We start from the raw sequence: 22,355 nt of genomic DNA, 5'->3' as shown, positions 1-22,355 counted from the left end.
AGTATGACGCACTCTTAGTTAGGTTTTATGTATCGTTTCTTTGGTTTTGTGAAACCTAAGGCTTACACAGTTTAGGCCTAAATTTGACTGAAAAGTAAAACATTTTTATTATACAGACTGAAAAAATAAATAGACTAATAGATAGATTAAATATTCAAATAATATTTGAATTAATAAAAGATTAACTACATTTTACTACTCTTTATCATGAGCTCAGTCTAAGCTCAAACACTTCATCAACATGCACTTAAAGACAGTCTGTGAAGCAGCTGATAAAAGCAGCTCAGACAGAACAGACAGAATGGACATCAGACAGGGATTAATGTAATGGTGTGGAAATTCATGACATACCAGTTCATCATAATGCATATGAAAGCAATACTGGCAGAAGTAGGTAATTATACACCATTCTCAGGTCTCTGTGTTATACATCATCAAAGCTGTTTTCTGATTAAATTTTACTTTTAATTTTCTCAATAGTGACCACTTGAAGAATTGCTCCTACCTGTTGTATATCCATGACTGCCTCTAAACAGAAAAAGTGAAAGATTTGTGCTGAAACTACTCAGAATGGCAGCAGCTATTTGATGCTTCCCCTGGAATTGAGAACTTAAAACTGGTAGAACTGTATAGTATATGTTAATTATGTGCATCCAGTTGTGTTTCCAAGGTTGTGCATGTTACACATATTCTAATACGGTGCTTGAATGAAGTTAGTGACTAATCTGAGTTTAATGTTTATGTGAACACACTTTTTATCACTGACCACCTCTGAGTTTCATATCTGGAAATGTTATGGTTTTAGTGACCTGAGGGGTGTTGGTGTTCTACAATTACAAAATAAAATATAATAAAACTTTGTTGAGTTTATTAACTGATTCCAGTGTTTTTAGGTTCAGCATATTTAAATTTGTTTACTTTTAACACCACAAAATAAATAAATAAATAAAATATTTTAAAAATCCAAATGATTAAAAAAGTACTTGGATTCATGAATGCAGTATTTCTGTAATCCTGGCTACAGCCTTGCTTTGAACGTGGCCTTAGTAATTCAAATGTGTATATATGTCTATTTAGATACAGTATATTTACATATGTGCATTTTTGTGCCAAGTGTGACGAGGGTATATGAGATTTGGCAGAACTCTTCTGGATTAAATAGAACTTTAAAACACCATGTGAGCTATTTATCAAGCTATAGTGGTGGTCATCCACTCATGGTTATACACAATACACAGGGTGCAACATGTGAATATTAGCACAGGGCCCAGAAGATCAGAACATACTGCACTCCGAAGGTGTCACTAGAGCGTCCTAAAAGCAAGCACCTGTGAAGAAAGATAACTGATAATTCACCTTTTATTCTCAAGTATCTTGCAACATATTAGAGTCCCCCTCCATTCCAAAAAATGTTTTTCTTCTTGTTCCCTCAGTTAGATGAATGATGTAGTTTGTTTTCACAATCATCTGCTAAAGGAGAGAATGTCTCTCTGTGCTTACCTTAAAGGACCAGTGTGTAAGATTTAGTGGCATCTAGCAGTGAGGTTGCAGATTGCAACAATACACATGTCCAAGTTGAATATTGGACCAGGATTAGCTTCCAAACTAATGTGATACAAATTCTGCTGTTTAGATCCACCCCTAAAAATCAGATTTTCATTGAAACTTTCCACTTTCAGCAGATTAAAGTGAAAACAAACTCTGCACATCCAGCATTCTGCACAGTGAGGCTCAAACATCCATAGGAACAAGAAGAAACATATTTTTACCTACCTATGAGCATGACTTGTGACATCACAACTAGTTTAGAGCCGATTGTGTTCCAATATGCAACTTATGTGATGTGAAAGCTTGAAACATATACACTGAGGGTGGACTTTTCAGTGAAGTAGGAGACATCTTGTTTCCATCAGTCAAACTTTCGAAATGAGCAATGTTTCCATGTTCTAAGATACTGTAAGATTCTGGATTTTTCAATGAGCAAGAAGGTATAAATGTAATTTGAAGAGTTTTCAGCAAGGTAATTGTTCTACCCTTGTGGAAAAAACATGTCAGACACAAATTATTATTAAAAGCAGAGTATTTGTCATACATTGTAAAACATGTCTGGATGGGATTTTGAGTTTATTACATCAGATCTCATTCACTGGTAAAACCATCATGATCACTTAATTCAGTCAAGTCACACTGTCATGTCCATTTAGAATGGAACAGTGTTCTGTTTGACAGAATTTTCATGAGCATAAAAGGCAGCTCTAAAAAGAAGAAATCTCCCATTTGAATATCAACTAATAGTGCTTTTATTTCATTCTGTGAATACTGTGTTCTTCAGTAGCAATATGATGCAAGTTCAATCCTCCACAAAAACAGTCTGTAAAATATTCTATTCATTCATTTAATTATTCAGTAATATCCAAATTAAATTTTTCATTTGAAAAGCTTAATTATGGTAGTGACCTCCCTGCCGGTGACTAGCTGTGGGCCGCTCTGAGAACACCATTCCCATTAAATAAATAAATTAGCTCAGATTTTAGTATGTCACCATAGTCTAAATGCATTTTTAGAGGACTTTCCACTCAGCTAAGAATAAAATTAGGGGTAAAACACTGAAAACTTATTATGTTTGACATAAAATTGTTAAATTATATTGAGTTATAAGTGTTCTCTGTGTATCAGCCTAGTGAAAATATATCAGTCACCCGCCAGTGTGGCTGGTGCTGAGGGTGTCATCTATAAATTCCAGTTTCACACAGAGCTTAGTACACCCTTGTTACACTTGGTGCTCAAGTGGACTCCACCTATGCATAAATACTCCAAATAGTCAATAAGGGCAGTCAGTGTTATCAGCAACATGCAGTAAAATGGAAGCAGAGGTGGTAGTGGATTCTGACATGGGCTTGGGCCTTCAAAGCAGCCTCTTGTATACTGCTTATTCAACTTACTTACACAAATCAATAACAGTTTGTTTTCGGGAATTCAAGCGTCCCCATTGTAACCCAGCTTGATCTCCGTTTTGCTGTACAACATGGTCAATACCACGCCTGGCTAATGAACACAGGCTGCAGGAACAAATACAACACCAGAACCGGTGGTGGACACGAACTCACATATTTCTCCACTCATCGCTCCCAATCAAGCTTGTTTTATTCCGATGAAAGGAGAAGGAAAATGCCTACTCGTGTTGTTCCTGTCGGCATGCACCTGCAGTGAGCCTATCGATCTACAGGCACCCTTAGGGCCTAATTTAAGACTCAAGGATTCTGCTTTGAAAGGAGGAAAATAAAACATCACTGGTTGAACATCAGGTAGTCATAAGGAAAACCGGGGGAAGCTGGGTCCACTTTGGATTGAAGATGAGCTCTAAGTCATGTGCGCTGTTTGTGCAAAGATCAATGGAACAACACTTATAATGAATGAGGCCTAATTATTGCACTATAGAGCCTATGCTGTATCTGAATACCTGCTGTTAACTGAATTTATATCTAATTGGCTTAGGAATGCTTTTAATTGCATAGTCCTTCCCAAACATCTTTTTACAAATGTGTACATCAACAATTCAGTTTGGTGTTGATATGTTTTCCATTTTGCTGGTAAGCGATACGACTGAGCTTTGGACTTTTTTTTTTATGTCTGCCAAAGGAAGTATCAACAGACTGTGATTTCACAGATTTGAATCAGTGTCCCAATTGTTGCCCATTTCTTTTTTCCCCTGCTATAAACCATTCCATCTGAAAAGCAAAAAAAGATCAGCTAATATAGTAAAATGACTGATAAATAACTCAAATTAAAAAAAAGTTTCATAAATTTGTGATTAAAATGCAAATCAAAACCAAGTTTTTATTGTGAATCCAAAAGTTTTGCTTGCGGTTGAGCTGAATTTCGTGGGTGGGACCTAAGCTGAAAGATGTAAGACAAGCCTCTATTGGCCAGTCTCGAACAGAGTGACAGCTTGGCAACATCCACATTAGTAAATGAGAGAGGGAGTTTTGAAATCCACGGAGAAGACAGAGCAGGAGCGGAGATAGAAAATCAATGCACAGGTACATTTACACATCACGTCTGTCTTACTAATAGCAAGAATGTTATCTTTGAAGTGGTGCAAGTGACTAACTAATTGAGCTAAGCTAGCAGCTACAGGCTGACAAAACAATATGTATTTTTCACCCACTACAACATCACAGGTTGTTTAACAAAAGTAATCTACATAGGTCCCGCCCCACGAAATTCAGCCCAACAGCAAGAAAAATGTTTGGATTCACAAACAAAACTTTTGAATTCGCATTTTAATCACAAATTCATTTCACTTGCAATAAAACATTCTTTTAATTGCAGTGTCAATATTTTTCCTCTAAAATCTATTTTTTTGATTGCAAACCTATTCTGACTGCATAATAAAGACACAAAAGTAACTCCATAGAAGTAGGTTGCGTATCTCAGCACTGTGTGCAAGTACAGTGTATTCATATCAAGGTGTCCTTTGTATGAATATGGTTGCAGTGTGACTTATTGAAAAGCTTTTGAGAAGTGTTACGAGTGGGTTTAATGCTTTTTTGAGCCCTAAATTGGCAGGAATAGTGCACTCAGTAAACTAGCTAGCTAGCTGTTGTTTTACTAGCCAGTTACAGTGGAGTCTAACTGAGCTCACTTACACCATTTAGTGACTACCTGTCACTTGATGTGCAGTCTTCTGTTATTACCAGTTCTCCACTGAAAAAGACTCTTAACTTCAATGGGACCAACAGAGGTTAAACAGCTGAATGAAGTCATTGTCCTTGTCCAGTAGGATACTGATGTACAGCCTCACACCCTATCAATCCAAAAGTCACCCATGTTAACTTCATTGATACTGTAACCTCTCACTGTGGCCCAGGTTTTAACCCTCGCCTCCCTCTATCTCTCTACCATTTTCTATCTGTTGTCTTTTCTCTTTTCACTCGCACTCTACCTCTCTTGCTCTCTCCTCTCTCTTTACTCCCCTCCAACTCTGCCACCTCTCACCCGGGGTAATTGCTCTGTGAGCTTGGTGGCGCCTGCCGACCGACTTTGCGCTTTCCTCTCGCCGCCTCTCATAGTCTGGCCTGGTGACACCAATCTCTGCGAGGGCACGACACCATTTTGTGTAACTGGCCCTCGTGATGGAGATGGCATAATTGTCCTAATTAGGGGGGCGCGGATCGGGGCGGCCGCAGCTCTGACCCACCCCGGCCCAAGTCCATATGGTGGGAGTCTGATAATGAGCCAGTTAATGTGCTGTGTCCATCAGTAAGAGATACTCATCGTGAATGTGATATCAAAGAGAAGGAGGAGGTTTTATTCTCTTTGCCCTCTTTTCTATTTCCTCTCTCTCGCTCAATCATACAGATGAATTTAGATTTTGGCTCAATAATAAATGGGACAAAATTCACTCAAAAACCTGATCTATTTATGTGCTTAATTACCTTGCAGTTGTCATACCTGTCAGCACATTAGTGGGCGTTACAGTTTGTCGGTAATTACGGATATTCTGCCCCCGAATCATAAATGACATTTTCAAATGCTTTCATGTTATGAATCATTTGTTCCTGGCCTTGTCTCTCAGCTCCCATCATGCAGCTGTGTCACTATTTCATGTTGTGACTTTGTTCCGTTTATGAATATGAGATGTATTGCCAGTTCAAATGAAAGTAATACAAATCTAATGGCCAGTAATGAGATGCTGTTTCGCCATTATTGGACGTGGGCTGGGTCTATGCCAGTCTGTGTGTGTGTGTGTGTGTGTGTGTGTGTGTGTGTGTGTGTGTGTGTGTGTGCATTCTCAATGCTGTGTATGATTTGATGCTAATAAAACCATACTTTCTGCTCCGGGGAGCAAGCACTGACCAGGATTCAGATTAGGCCTTAATGGCTTCCAGGCCTGGGGCTAAATTGAAATGTAAAACCCCAAACCAAACATCATTTAGTCCTCACGTTTCTTGATGTGGCTCAGCAAGTGGAAATTGGAGACATGTAGCTGTTTAACTGTAATTTGCTTTGTTTCATGCAAACATTGCATTGAATTTGATGCACGGATGCATGGTCCGGATTTGCATTGAGACGCTATAACAGCTCGTTTTTGTTAATTTGCATTCACTCAGCAGCCTCCTCCCATCAGTTCAACCCTTTAAGCACTTATGAATTTTTTCCTCTGGTGTGTATTAGCACACTTAGCAGCATTCAGAATATACATACAATATAGAAGAAGGTTTGAATAATACATGATTTTTGAAGGCCAGTACTACTTGGATTAACCTGCCATATAATGATAGTTTCATTATCAGTTATTTTTACTATTACATGCATTATTTTTTATTGGTGGTAGTATTTGTAGTAGAAAGATCATTTCAAATGTTGCATTGTAGTCAGTTCAGCTCAGTGTCATGTCCATCATATCAGAGGTGGACAACTCAGACTGGACCAGATGGCCTGACAGATCAGTTAATCAATACATTGGTTGATCACAGTTCAAACTAGTGGAGGCCGCCCCATAACTCAAAGTTTTCCCTTAAGCAATGTTTGGAAAGAGTTCAGAGGTTCATGTCTTTTTCATCACCTTTCTAAAATCAAAGACAAAAAATGTAAGAGATGGTTTCAGCAGTGTGCTTATCTGTCCTAATGTAAGCTGCAAACACTAGCATGCCTGTCTAATTGGCTTATTACCTGTAGTGATAACCCTGTGTTAATTCCAAGGCTAATGGGTAGCATATCATTAGCTAACTACATTATTTTGTGGGGTTACAAGGACCCATTGTTTCAAAACATTTTGACTGTTATCACTGTAAGCTGCATATGTGCAGTGCTAGATTGGAAAGCTTAATAGGTGTAGCAACAGTAACTAAGGGGGTGGAATTTAGCAAAGGTGCATAGGCAGCACTAGGAATCAACTCAACTCAGCTTTATTTATATAGCACCTTTCATAAAAGTATGCAGAGATTAAAACTACACAAACAAAAATAAAGAAAAACAAAATAGACAACAATAAATACAATTTTGCAAGACTTAAAATTACAACAATAAAACAATAAAGTTTCAAAAATAGAATAAAATAGAATAAAAGTCAATCAAATAAACACCAAGGATAAAATGATATAAAAACCAGTGATTAAAACTTAAAAACCAAAGCTATAACATTACTGCATATTAAAAGCCAGATTAAAATAATCTGGTCTTTAATTTCCTTTTAAAAATATGGAGAGTGCTTGCTGTTCTAATATCCAGAGGTAGTGTATTTCACAGTTTAGGGGCAAAAAAGCAGAGGGCAGCCTCACCGCTACTTTTATGGGACACATAAAGAACATTTAAAAGAGAAGCGATGGAGGACCTCAGTTATCTGGCTGGAACATAAAATGAAAGAATACCTCTGATACAGAGAAGAGGAAGGTTATTTAAAGCTTTATAAACAAGTAAAAGACCTTTAAACTCAATTCTAAAAGATACAGGTAGCCAGTGCAGTGTCTCAAGCAGTGGGGTGATGTGATCTATTTTCCATTCCATTCTGAACTAGCTGTTGTTTCCTTATAGACTTTTTAGGTAATCCAGTAAAAAGGGAATTACAATAGCCTAAATGGCTTGTAATAAAAGCATAAATGAGCATTCCAGCATTAGTTAAAAAAGGTCTGACTTTGGCAAGATTTCTAATGATGAAAAAAAGATGTTTTAATGACCTTGTTAGAATGAGAATTAAAATTAAAATCTAAAATCACTCCCAAGTTTGTGACTTGAATTTTAATCTTTTAATTAATAAGACCACCAAGCATTGAGTGCAGTTTTTCTCTTGCTGCTTCGGGTCCTATTAAAAGAATTTCAGTTTTCTCCTCATTTAGTTTTAAAAAGTTGTTACCCATCCACACATAAATGTCAGTGAGACAGGCAATGAGAGCAGGGGATGGTGATGGTTAATAGTGTTTCCAAGTGGGAGCATATAAAATTAAAACAAAACTGGGTCGAGAATGCTTCCTTGAGGAATACCATATTTAATACCATCTCTGTTACATAAGCACCCAGGTTGACAAAAACTTTCTACTAGTTAAATAAGACCTAAACCAAGCTAAAACATGGTCAGAGAGATGCACCCATTTCTCAAATCTGTCAATTAAAATTTTGTGGTCAGTTGTATCGAATGCTGCACTGAGGTCTAAGAGAAGAGGGACAGCCACGTTGTTTGCATCCACAATAATTCTCAGGTCATTTACAACTTTCAGTAGGGCTGTCTCTGTGCTGTGGTTGGCTCAATAACCACATTGGAGTTTTTCTAAAATGCTGTTGTTGGTTAGATGAACAAGTAGTTGATTAAAAACAATTTTTTCTAAAAGTTTACCCAGGAAAGGTAGATAAGAAATTGGTCTGCAATTGTTTAGCTTTGCAATTGTTTAGATTGGATTTCTCAAGGAGAGGTTTAACCACCGAAGTGTTGAAAGCTGTGGGGAAGATGCCTAAATTAAGAGAGGACTTTATTATACTAGTTGTTCCTTGGGAGAGGCTATGGAAGCAGGATTTAAACAGTTTGGTCGGGATGGGGTCTAGAACAGAAGTGGAAGACTTCATCTTGTTAATTACTTCACTGATGGCATCTTCTGACATCAAATCAAAAGATGACATCATAGATAGAGTCCTGTGGGCAGGGAGATCCCAGGGAGTTTGAGTGTCTGTATTTTGAATGCTGGCTCTAATAGTAACTATTAGAGATTTTAAGAGTTGATGAGTTATGAAGACTGAGAGCAGGTGATGGATTTGGAAGACTGTCAATTGTGGAACAATCAACAGTGACGAGTGCACTGCATGAGGGGCAGGAATCATATGTCACTTTCATTGATTGAAAATTAAATGTAGGTGAAGCTGAAACAAACGAATAATTCAACAACAATCATGTGGTAATAATGGCAGAGAGTTCACAACCCGACTCGGCTGCTGATAGAGTGATTTGCACTCAGAGCAATCTAAAACACTCTGTTTAGAAATAGTTTGGATAACATGTATAAAAATTAGGCTATCAAATAGCGTATCAATTATGAATCACTCATTTGATCTTGCTCTCAGAGACAGCAGACAGACAGAGAGAGAGAGAGAGAGAGGTCTACAGTCTTTAAATTAAGTTTTTCAGTATAGGACATTATTTTATTTGCTTATTTTGTAATGTCTATGTATGTAGATCTTTTAAAAGACGTGTTTATGTGGAAATAAACATACCCATAAAAGGAGTTATTGGTTTGCCCTCTTATGGACATCATGCGCAAAAATAGATAATCGAATAGCTCAAACCTATGTGTTTTTTAGAAGGAATACTCAAACGTCATTTTTGGCCAATTTTGACAGCCGTACTGTAATCATTCCTCCTGTTCATCCTGGCTATTAAACGATTGGCAAAAATGCATTTAACAGTTTATCTGAAGCTAATAAGAGTCTTCAGCAGTCTGAGTTAGTCATATCAAGTGGATATCTGCCACATTTACAGTCTTTTTAGCATCAAAGTCTCTCTTTGTGTTTCTTCAGACAGTGTTTTCCTGTTGAACTGTGGTGTATAGTATAGAGTGACAAAAAGAGGGACTTTGGCACTAAGAAGACTGTATCGTTGAAAGATATCTACTTGATTTAACTCATTTGGACGGCTGAAGCTTCATATTAGTTTCAGATGAATGTGTAAATACATTTTTGCACAGAAAGAGGCTTGTGGATTTGTAAGTGCATTATGAAGGGATCTTCTAATGGTCAGTATGAACAGGAGGAATGATTATGGCAAGAAAAACGGTTTCAGTGTTCATTTGGGCTGACTGTTTTTTTCATGACAGACTTGAACTTGTGTGTGACAGACTTGTGAATCCACACTTTTCTGAGATGATCAAATCTCAAAGTTGAAAACAGAAACAAAACTTTACTGTTAATTTATCAACAGAGACCATTTTCCCTTCACAGCTTCACTATATTTGCTCAAGGTCTCCCTAACAGTAGTCATAGCCTCCAACGGATAACCACCAAATATGAATTACCTCTTCGGACAATGATCAATGCAATACCACTGGAAGCTCTTCTGCCAAACATTTCTCATCAATCTGTGGAGGCTATGTTTCCTTGTACACATGGAAAAAAAGTGAAAGGACAAAGTTGAACAAAATCAGTTTTCTTATCAGGTGGATGGAAGGTTGGAGCACTGGCTCGGCTGCCTTTGTTGCGTGTCATAAAAAGCAGTGTGCCCGGTACAAAATACTTTCGCACTTGACACATTCAAAGCTTGATGCATTCACTCAGATGACCTTGCAGGAAACAGCAAGTCCAGTGTTAACCAGGGGAGTAAGAAAGACAAACAGAAAGAGAGAAGGTGAAAAAAATATGCAAGAAACTTTCAAACATTCGCTATTGGTCTCTGCCCTCTCTCACCTTGAGCAACATGATTGCATATGGTTTCAAAACCAAGGCTTGACCATGCCTCCCCTCAGTCCTCAGTCTTTTGTGTGGCTTTGTCTGGCAGTTCATGGACTGCCGTCACTGCTGTATTTTATTCAACAAAGTAGTTACACATCACATCAGGTCCTTTGTATCCTCAGAGTCTCAACTGAGTGTTAGAAAAAAGTCATCAGTTTATAGAAATTTCAGTGTTCTGACTTTTCTGTATTTCACTTATCACTCATTAAACACTGCAGTTTGAAAGAGAGACCTGACCAGGACAGGACATTACACACAGTAGTTATTTGTTTTCATCAGGACTAGTGCTCACTGTAGTACTTGAGTGTATAAATGTGAGACCATGAAATTTCTGTGAGATTTCAAAGAAATCTCAAGATGAATCTTAGGTTTTTATACATTTGAAGACAACATTTCTTTCCTTATTAAAAAAAGTATCATTATAACTGACATATTGGAAATATTACCACAGCAAATTATTATAACATTTATTTAAACAGGGACGGCCATTGAGAGCAAGCTCTCTTTTACAAGGACGCCTTGATTATAGTACATATAAAAGCACACAAAAGTTACAGCTGACATCAACAACAAATCATGTATACGAACAATAGAAACAATAAAAGTACATATTAAAACAATAAAAGCACATAAAAATTACAGTATCAACAGATTATACAACAAACAGGCCAAAGACATCAACATAAAGAACAACATTAATTCAAAAACACATGCATTCACGCTGCTCTATGTTAGTCAAAAGAGATTTAAATTGATTAAAAGGGATTAGCTTGTCTAATTTTACAAGCTTCTGCAGATTGTTCCACTTGTGTGGAGCACAGTTTTTAAAAGCCAGTTAAATGGTGTTTTTCAAGGACCAAATAGTCTTGGGACCTAATGCAGTGTGACAATGATCTATAGTTATAAAGACGTGAGATACCCAGGAAGTTTGCCAAGAAGTGCTTTGTAAATAAATAGAATGCAGTTCTGTCCTGTATTCACTGCCAACGACTGCCACCATACTTCCTCATATAGTATACAACAATGTGTTCTAAATCCATCCCCAGTTATGAACTTAAGGGTGGAATGATAGACGCCATTGAGAGGTTTAAGGGTTGAGGCAGGAGAGTGCATATAAATTACATTGCTATATACCATAACAGATAAAAAAGTTGACTGAACAATTTGCTTTCTGCAATTCTGGGTAACACATGCCTATAATAAAATTTTGCTTTTAAGGACTTAGTTAGTTCATTAGTGTGTTTTTGAAGCACAGCTTGTCATCAAGTCAGAAACCAAGATATTTATAAGAGGATACTCTTTCAATTGCTGCCCCATTAGTTAATAATATTCACTTCAGTAGAACTGTTAAACAAAAATTTGCTGTACAGCACAGAAATCAAAATGCAAGTTTTGAACTGCCTGGGCAACAGAGGGTGCTGTTGTATAGAGAATAGTGTCATTCGCATACAGATGAATTCTACTGTTTCTAACATTTTCTCCTAAGTCATTTATAAAAATTGTGAATAAAAGTGGTCCTAGAATAGAACCCTGTGGCACACCTTTGTTAAGACTCATAAAGCTGAACTGATAGCCATCAGCCACAACAGCTTGTGTTCTACCACTGAGATAATTTGCAAACCAATTACATAATTTTTCATCAAATTCAATAGATTCCAGCTGTTTCAAAAGAATTTGATGATCAACAATAACAAACGCCTCAGATAAATCAATAAAAATGGCACACAATCATGCTTGTTATCTAACGCGCTAGCAACATCATTCAAGACTTTTGATGCTGCCATCACAGTACTATGCCCAGGTCTAAATCCTGACTGATATGATTTTAAAATGAAGTGTTGAGATAAAAATGTTCTCACCTGATTGTTTACCAGTTTCTCTAACACTTTAGACATGATAGTTTTAGGAATTGGTTAATAATTATTTAGCTCACTGGACTGACCCCCTATAGCAGAGTGGTCAGTGGAGGATAAACCAGAAAGACACACTGAAAAAAGAAGCAAGCTGTGTGTTATATCAGAGACTCAATCAGAATCAGATTGGCGCATGAAATTCACTTTTTATGGCATTATTTGTTTTGCACCGGAAAGTTATTTATAATGGCACTAATTATTCATTCAGAGATGGATCATTAGTGTTGGTCTGAGTATGATATTTACCTTTTGTTGACTTGTTTAGAGCAGAAAGACAGCTTCAATATCTCACTAACAGATAAAGCTATTGATGCTGTATTCATTTTGAAATATTTTATTTGTTGTTGGAAAACATATAACCTGGTATGTTTTCTTCATGCTTGAAAGGCACTTCAAGCAGCTTATTAACATAATCTTTTATTGGTCCTCAGGGATTTTGAGAGCCATAAATCAGGCAGCAAACAGCACACAGCAACGCTAATTTTGTCTTTAAGTAATTTTAACAATGTGTCACTGCTTGCGTTCTAATTGTTCCTGAGGGGTTCAGAGAATACATGATTCAGATGTTATTCAGCACAAAGCGAGTTAGGCTGATAAAATGCAAATAGACTCCACTTCTTAATGCAGTAACTCCAATAACCTGGTTTACCTGAAATATTAGACATGTTTACCAGTGCTACATTAATACAATATCCTATATTTTCAGGAAATATTAGCAGAAATGATGCCATTATTTAAATTTTATGTAACATCTTGGTTATTACTGCACTGAATGTCTTGTAAAACAGTTGTACTACTATAGTGAACTAGAACTAGTGAACTAAAAATACCACCTCACGGTTGTATGCCTCCACTAACCAGTCATGTTGCAGTTTAAATCCAGGTCTGTCCAGACTCATATAATATTTGTAGTGAAGACTTCGAAGGATACTAAGTGTATTTTCCTTGTATGTGTTCACATGCTTGGCCAATAAAGCTGATTCTGATAGAACACAAAGTTGTAGCCATGACAGTAAACAATGCTTCAGATATGGATGTTGCTGCAAAGAAGCTACAAACTCTAAAATGTTGATGTTTTACACACATCTTCAACTTGGCAGCACAGAAGATCTATACAATCACCACAGTTTCAAGGTGGACACCCAAGATTAGTGTCACCAATTCAGTATCTGACCAAATGTGAAATATGGTCACAATCTCCCCTTCTGTTCTTGAGTTATGATGTTGAATAATGACCGAATAGCAGAAAAGTGTTTTTTGCAGAACATTATGATGTCACAGTTAAGTTGACCTTAAACCTTTTCGATATAAAATGTCATCACTTCATCCTTTTATCCTATTAGACATTTGTGTGAAACTTCGTCATAATTAGCGTATGATTCTTGAGTTATGGCCAAAAACGTGTTTTGTGAGGTCACAGTGACCTTGACCTTTGACTACCAAATTCTAATCATTTTATCCTTGAGTCCAAGTGGACGTTTGTGCCAGATGTAATGAAATTCGTTCCAGGTGTTCATGAAATATCGCGTTCACAAGAATGGGACAGACGTTAGGTCACAGTGACCTCAACCTTTGACGTCTGACCACCAAAAGGAGGCATAAAAACTCACAATTTCAGTGGAGGATATATTGTAATTAAATGAGGCTAAGAGTTTAGCCATGCTAACAGCTCTGTTTACTGAGCTAAATGCTAACATCAGCATGCGAACATGCTCACAATGACAATGTTAACATGTGGATGCTTGGCAGGTAAAATTATTACATTATCGTCTTACATAATCATCTTAGCTTAGTTTGTTAGCATGCTCACATTTGCTGATTAGCACACACAAAGTACAGCTGAAGCAAATGGGAATTTGTTTTGCAGGTTTGATCTGAAACCTGTAAAGTATTGGACAATTTGAAAGCTTCACATTGCCATTCCTCAAATTGCATGACCAGCTAGCAAAACCAGTGGGTGAGAACCAAAGATATGAAAAAAAAAGTTCTTCTCAAGATGATTTAGTGGACAAAGCACCAAGACGCAACTATAAATCCTCTTTTTCCCCTCTCCACCTTTGCCCAGTGTCCGTCCCTTCCTTAATGAATCTATGACCCCACCCTGCTAGCTAAAACAAAGAAAAATATCATTAGACAAACATGTGAAATAGATCAAAATGAATAATTATAAAGCAGACAGATTGTCAAATAACAGACAATAGTGGCCACAGGGCCAATATGCCAATAAGTCACCAGAAGACAAGATAGGGCTGCTATGATGAACATACTGTATAACATGCATGCTCCACCAACACAACCATCAAGCACTTACATCAGGCAAACACATACCATGTCATATCTACATATGGTAGTGATGTTAAAATATGTGTATAATAGTTTGAATATATTAGCTCTGGGGCAGCTCAGAATCCATAGATTTTTATTATGTCTATATTGGATGTTTTCACACCTAAAGATTTACACCCAATGTCAAGGTTCAGTGCCAATGCAGGCAGTAATGTAGAAAAGTGGTGGATGAGCATATAGCACCACTGAGTTTCATGCAGAAGACTGGAATTTGTGTCCCATCATGCAGTGTTAACACAGTGTTTTAGTTGCCTAACCCTAACCATTCATTAAGCATAGCTTTTGCCATAGCCACAAATTTCCCCTAAATATACAAACAAACAAAAAAACATATCAGTAAATGTAATTCGAGGTTTTCCTCCTTCCTAGGGACATTCTTGTCTGGTGATAGGGTTGATCCAAAGATGCATGGTTTGGTGCATGATATTATGTCCTCAGACAATGTAGCATATATAAAATTACTTTACACATTTGAGCAGATTTCAATCTTTGGATTTTTGGAGATTTGATTTGGATTCTGGATTGAGTACTGGAAATAATTCTGATGGGTCAAAATCAAATGACAAATTTCTCCAAGAGCATTAACAAAGTATAGTACATTTTTGACCCTTAATGATGAATTGTCAGTATGTTTGAATGTGCAGTAAGGTGTTGAGAAAGACATTTTCTGTGCAGGAAATCAGAGCTCCAGTTTGTTTATTCCATGTGTATGGTAGGTCAGGCAACATAAACTTGTCTTCCTTAATTTGAAATAATGAAAAGATGAGCACTTATAAGCCACAGAAAGTTCAGTATGCAGAACACTCAGGTACAAGATGCATGTATAAGATATGAAGTTCAAAGAGTCAAGAACATGTTGGCATAACTCTTGCATCTCCATAGTGTCTGCAAATTCAAGGTAATATTTTTTTCTTCCACTAATATGTGAAGTAGGAATGTAGTCATGAGTACAAAAAAGGGAAGGAGGACATAAGTATCAGGATGACACACATGTTCGGCATAATTAAAGTTGTGGAAAATATGAGGACAAAAGACAGCACACATATAGAACTCATATTCACGTTTTCCACATAAGCACACACCAAATGGATGGACAGGCATCATGTACAGACGATGTTCAGCATGGGAACACCTGGAGCTGCTTTACACACCTCTTGAACAGGAGAGAAGCTGCTGGCCTGCGAGCCATGCACACCTCCTCACAGCAACACTCTACATCCAACATAAACCTGCCTTTGGAAAAAAAAGAAAAGAAACAACAACAAAGGAAAACTGCTGGCAGAGAAGAATTTATTGATTTATTCTCTATGCTAACTACAGTTTGTAGTTGCACAAACAAACAGCACTTTGCTTTTCTTTTGTTTCATCCCAAGGCCCGCCCCTAAATCATTCTGACCCCAATAAACAATATACTTTTGAAAATACAAAAGCATCTCTGATGTTGATCCCAAAGTTTCTATTCAATTTGTGCAGGTGTGTGTGTGTATGTGTGTGTGAAGACTACAGGGGATGCAGAGATCCAGCCCTACTCTTCTCTCACCTGGGGCTCTTAACTAGCTTGGAGAGTATGCGGTCATACAGCTTGCAGGTACTGCAGGGCAATTACACAACTATCATTTGCTAGAGACTACCTTTGTCTTTGATGTTGCTCCTCAAACAACAATGCCTTCCTTCTCTTCATCCCCCACCGGTACTCAGAGAGTGTTAATTACCAAGGCGATTACCATCTGCATCCAAACTACGGTTTCCCAAACGGTGGGCTAGGATGCTGATGTGGGTCACACGCTGTTCTGAGGAGGACTGTAAGTTATGCAGAGAGTGGATTATCATGTCAGATGATATACTTGGTTCTACTTACAGTTACATTTGGATCTAAACAAAAAACTGAAGAACGAAGCTGCGAAACGAGCAGTAAAAAATATGTGGACATGTATTATTTTCCAATGTGACATTTTCTCTTGTTGATCATGTGAAAAGTAACAGTTGTTGCAGATGTCTGAACAAAGTTAAAACTGCATTTACTAATTAATTTTGGCCACTTGGGGGCAGCTTTAGGCAACTTTAAGTTGTGTCAAAATGTATTTAAAATGTAAGCTAGTAGTTGCACATTTACACATCCAGCAGATACAGAGCAACATTAGAATTTATTTGGGGTCATGTTTCTGGCCACCTGATGAGTGGAAATCCAATATTCACTCTCCTTTTAGCTCTGTTTTGGTCTCCACCAGGGAAATATCTGGCTCCTTAGCTGCTAAATGCTCTATTGTCTTTATCGACTAATTGCTAACTTTATGTGTCTGCAGTTTGGTGCAGGGCAGGTAGTGTACAGTGGGTTTATCAAAGCTTTTTCTCTGAAAACAGCTGCCTGCTGCTGCTGGAAATGACGAAATGAGAGCAGAGTTTGAATATTCGAAACAATGAGCTAAAACTCGCTCAAAAGTGCCATAAAAAATATGGCAGAGCTGCAGTGTTTGGTCATACAGGCCTTATTACTACAAGTGACACCTTTCAGTGTAAATGTGCTTGACTATCCACACCCTTAAAGAACCAAAAGCAGTAAATCTTTTTTTCTGAAGATATTGGGACATGTCACAGTAAGAAAAGCACAGGTGTAAATAATGAAATGAATGATAACTGAATTCCATTTAGCTGCTTCAGTTTGAGGGTCCTGGTATTGTGCATGCTGGCTCACTGTCACATTGTCATGGCATACTGGGACACTTGAATAGAACAGAGCTATTGTTAATGTTATTAGTAACACCTGTTTCCTACTATGAAAAATGTCGTGTTGTAGCCTATTCACAACAGATCATGTAAACTTTACGCACAGCTAACCACATTCAGCTCCATTCATTTCAGTGCTTGCTTGAGCTGTGCAGTCTAGCAAACATCAAGTCTGCATTATCTATTGTTGAAGTTAGTATGGTATCATTATGAGGTGACAGAGTTTTTAAGCCAATCTGCACTTGAGCTGCATTACTAAGCAGTGAAAATATAACATTTACAAAAACGAAAGCAAACTTGATGTTTGGATTACACATCTCCGGCAAAAGTTTGCTAATTTAACAAATAGTAACCAATCGTTGCCTTGAATAGTAGATATAAATTCATCCAAAAAAAAGACAAAAAAAAAAAAAAAAAAAAACAGTTAAAGGGGTATTCCACCAACTTTACACATAAAAATCAGTTTATTTGCCACAACTGTGAAAAACAGTTGTAGAATGTCTTCTGTTGCTCTTGGGGAGCTTTGTCAAGTCTGAGGAAAGAGCCAGGATAACCTGGACATTGTCATCAGGGTTATCTTGCCTTGGGGTGGAGACTACAAATTAATAATATCAAATATGAACTTTGAAAGATGTTGCATGAAGGGAAGTATAATGAGCTTTATCTGTAGTAAGACCTAAAAGTTAGGATATCTCAGCCTCTGACAGTCTGATTTTGACCAATATTTTTAAAAACCGCTTTCTTGTTAGTCCCCCAACTTTATGGAACTGCTTTACTAAACTGTCAGAGCTAAAACAGGGAATATCACTGATGTGTTGCTTTCACCACCACTTTACTATGGAGATGTGTCTCCCGCATGTAATCCTTTCATGGTGGGAAACTGATTTCTCTGGGGTTTTGTGCTGGAACAACATTTTTTTTACATGTACATGCAGGAAAATATAATTATTGATGTCAATGTAAATACAATATAGCCATCACACGATCACTATAAGTCCAACAAACCACATATATGAATATAAAACTGATCATGTTTTCATGAAGTGTCACTTTCAGTTTGAAAAGGTTGTAATACTTCCAATGAAACGCTGGGTAAACTGAGTTATGCTTGGTTTACCTTCCATTATAAAACACACACATGCACACACACACATCACTTTGTCACCCCGATGCCAAGAACAGATATGCTCAAGTTTTTTTTTTTTCTTTTTAGGCTGAGCACATCGCCAGCACAGTGGGAATGCATTATTCAAATAGATCTTTGTTACTCCTCCAAGATGATTATGGCACAATCAGCCATGAAATAAGTTTGCTGTTTTAAAAGTGTTATTCTCCCTCCAGGTCTCTCAGGTGTAGCTTTGTATTCAGGTCGGCTTGCCTGCGCCAAAAATCAATCTCAATCAAAGGTGGCGAGGAGTTTATCATAAATTATCATGAAAAGGGTTCCCACTCAGTAGATGCTTAATTACAATCTCATTTGAATAAGTTTGCATATTAATGAGTTTGGAATGAAAATGGTTTGTGGGGTTTGTGATGGGGGGCCGCGGGGTAACCCACGGCGATAATGACGGTCCTTTAAAATGTATGCGATATTATTGCTGGTGGAGAGCTGCACACTTGTCTCTAACAAACACACACACACATACACGTGCACACATGCAAGCACCCATAGAAACGCACAGACATATGCTCAAACACACTGGCAAAGACACACTTATTCACGCACACACACACACATTTGTGCGAGCACATGCACACTCAGGGGCGTTATAATATGATTAATGGCGGAGTGTCTCTGACATTAATAAACTATAACCAAATTAAAGACTTCATTAGTCTCAACTTGGGCTCAGTGTTTGGTCACACGGTGATTCAGCGCTGTGTGATATTTGCCTTGCATGACTTTTCTTTTTTTTTTTTTTTTCTTTTCCTCCTTTGCACACCACAAAAGTTTACTTGGAAATACTAATAAAAAGTTATTTCTGTCAGTGTTGTGGAACTTTGCTGTCATGTGACAATAATAGTTGTGAAGAGATAGGATTTATGAGCAAATATAAAGTGTGTGTAGACGGTGAATAATCACATAAGTAAAGGATATTTTATAAAGCCACATTTAAGTTCTTGGCTCTATTTCCTTGCTTTATTATATAATGCTGTGAAATCCCATTTCCCACATTTTCATACTTGTAAAACATCCTGTTATTATAATTCCCAGTGGGGAACTAGAAAAATTTCAAGAAGTAGTGATGATGTTGCTAATAGCACACACAGGATGTCTGTACTTTTGTGTTTCGTTGCTGTCCTGTGGAAACCATGTATGTTCAAAAAGTATGCTTTTCATGAGCTAGTGTTTTCAGCTTAGTGACGATGCACTTCTCAGATAATCCAATTGTAGTTTGTTTAACTTAAGAACTAGGAGAATTTTCTTAACTTTAAAGCAACACCTTAGCTTCATGCTTTTTTTCCTGAAAATTTTGAAATTACCCAATTTGGAGGTAAATATTATTTAATGGACAGTCACAGTTTTCAATTCAGACATTGTCACTATAAACCACGTATCAATAAGAAAACAGTAAGAAAAACAGCATTTTTAAATGCTTCTTGACAATGGATTTATGGATAATTCAGTTGGTTTTAAAAGGTAGAGATGCACGAATTCTTGAGATGCAAGAATTTTCTCAAACCATGCAGGATGATTCAGTCCATCTGAAAAATCACCAAATATATCAAACATAGACGGTGATGATATTCTATATTAAATATAATTTTAGTTGTATGTTTTTTTTTACATGAAATCTGAGAAAATCTATGAAATTCATGTCCAGTTTCTAAAAAAAGTTCGGCATGACAAACCTCTGTTCGCTGAGTCTATTATTAACTAGTTCTGTAATGAACTGACTGCACATGCTAGTGAGTCAGATGCTCAGCCTATCCACTTCAGCCAAACCTTTCAACTATTATACATGCAGGTACAGGTCATCCAAACTTCCTTTTTCCTTCTCTGATCTGAGTTCCATGTAATAATCGGGGTGAAATGGATTGCATCATGCGTCTGTGACATCCAAACACTGTTAGTTCAGCAGGGAGAGGATGCCATCTGCATGACAGGCTCCAGCTTCACAAAATGAGATGAATTTAATGGTGGCATGGCCCTTAGAATAAGATCACCCCGTCGTTCCAAAATAAATTTTAAAAAAATTACTTTTGGCAGCACCCACTGAACACTGTGTGTATTTTTTTTAATGTATTTCTGCATATTCACTCCTGTCAGCACCCATATAGAGAGACTTAAAGAGTTTATCCCTGCTGCTAATCTGTGATGACCCATTTATCAACAGCTCAGTGGGGAAATAAGTCGACACAATGGAAAGAAAGCTGCGTCTCAGAGCACCCTTCAGGATTGTCTGGAAAAAAAATACAATTAATATTTGGGGATTTGATGTCAGAATTCATCAAAACATATGTGCCAATATAACGGTCCTCTGTAGGTCCTCATTAGAAGAATTTTTGATTTGTGAAGAAACACAAAGTGGAATTTCTTGAACATCAACACATATATTCCCAATTGTCAATGAAAAATAGCAGCTTTTTCCTGCATGTGAACATTTAGCTTGCATATGGTATTTCTAGACTACCAGTAAGTGGCATCACAATCATAAATAAAGACACAATGCAAATATTAGATTGGTGAGATGAATATCTGTATTTTATATAAACATTATTATTATTTCTTAATTGTCATATTTATCCATATGTATAAGGAAATATGGCCTTCTGATTTGTGGTACAAACCAAAATTATCAACATAAAATATATATTTTTTATGAAGAAGAACTGAACCAAAAGTCAAAGATTTCTATGTACACAGTACATTCAGTACACTACCATTAGCTAGTTATGTTTATTGGTCTCCCTTGCTTATGTGATTTAGGGAAGACTGAAGTTCATTTTTAAGTTTCATTGTGGCAGATTTTATTTGTAGAGCCTTGGAGAGGAGCAATGCAATGTTAAATCTAAAGAGTTATTATTATTATTATCATTTTTGACTAATGTTGTTTCCTCACTATCTCAAAAGTCCATGTGGCCTGGGCAGTAAAACTTTACTCAATAAACCCTCAATAAAGTAGATGCAAGTGTCTATTAATTTATTTGTCAGCAATTCTAACTTATCCTATATGAAGCTTCCATAACTGGTATATAAGTATGTAATGATTGATAAGAGTATAACATAGATGTAGTTATTATTATTCACCAGTCATGCTTCAGAAGGAGTTGCTGACAAATATATTAATAAAAAACGTAAATATCCTTTTCTCTGCTTAAAAATACTTTATTGTGTGTTATAACACATTTAATAAAGCTTTTTACACTGCTCGTGAATGCTAAATAGGTGGTTAAAATAAAGTGTATTTCCAGAAAGGTGTTAATGTTCTTTAACACCGCAAAAGCCAGTTTTAATATTATTTCTGACTTTTAACAAGATAACATGAACGAAACTGCGTTGACTCATTTTCTGGACAATTTTATAAATACAACAGTCTCACTTGGTACAGAAAATGAATCATAAACTCATGATGAGATTGAGATATTTCACCTGTGAAACAACACTTAAAAATAAACCTTTCATGTTAAGTCTGAGAAGGTGAACAGAACAAACGAACGTGCTCTCATCCTCAACTCCATCCCAGCTTATTAGGCCCGCTACGAGTACATAATGAGCACACTGTAAACATTATGTAACACTCTATAATGCATAATTCTCCACATAATGCTTTAAGTAGAGTGTCACCTTTGTTCTCTGTAGGAAACATGGTTAGTGGAGCTCAATTGTTGTGAGCAACGTGCTGTTTCTCCTGCAATGGAACAATGCAGCTGTCAGTGCAGGCTGGAGCAGCACTGTATGTGTAGTTAGACAGGAATTCAACACTGCCTGGGAGACCT

The sequence above is a fragment of the Thunnus albacares genome, chromosome 14 (genome assembly GCF_914725855.1).
Source record: "Thunnus albacares chromosome 14, fThuAlb1.1, whole genome shotgun sequence".
Taxonomy (NCBI): domain Eukaryota; kingdom Metazoa; phylum Chordata; class Actinopteri; order Scombriformes; family Scombridae; genus Thunnus; species Thunnus albacares.
This window is presented reverse-complemented; position numbering follows the sequence as displayed.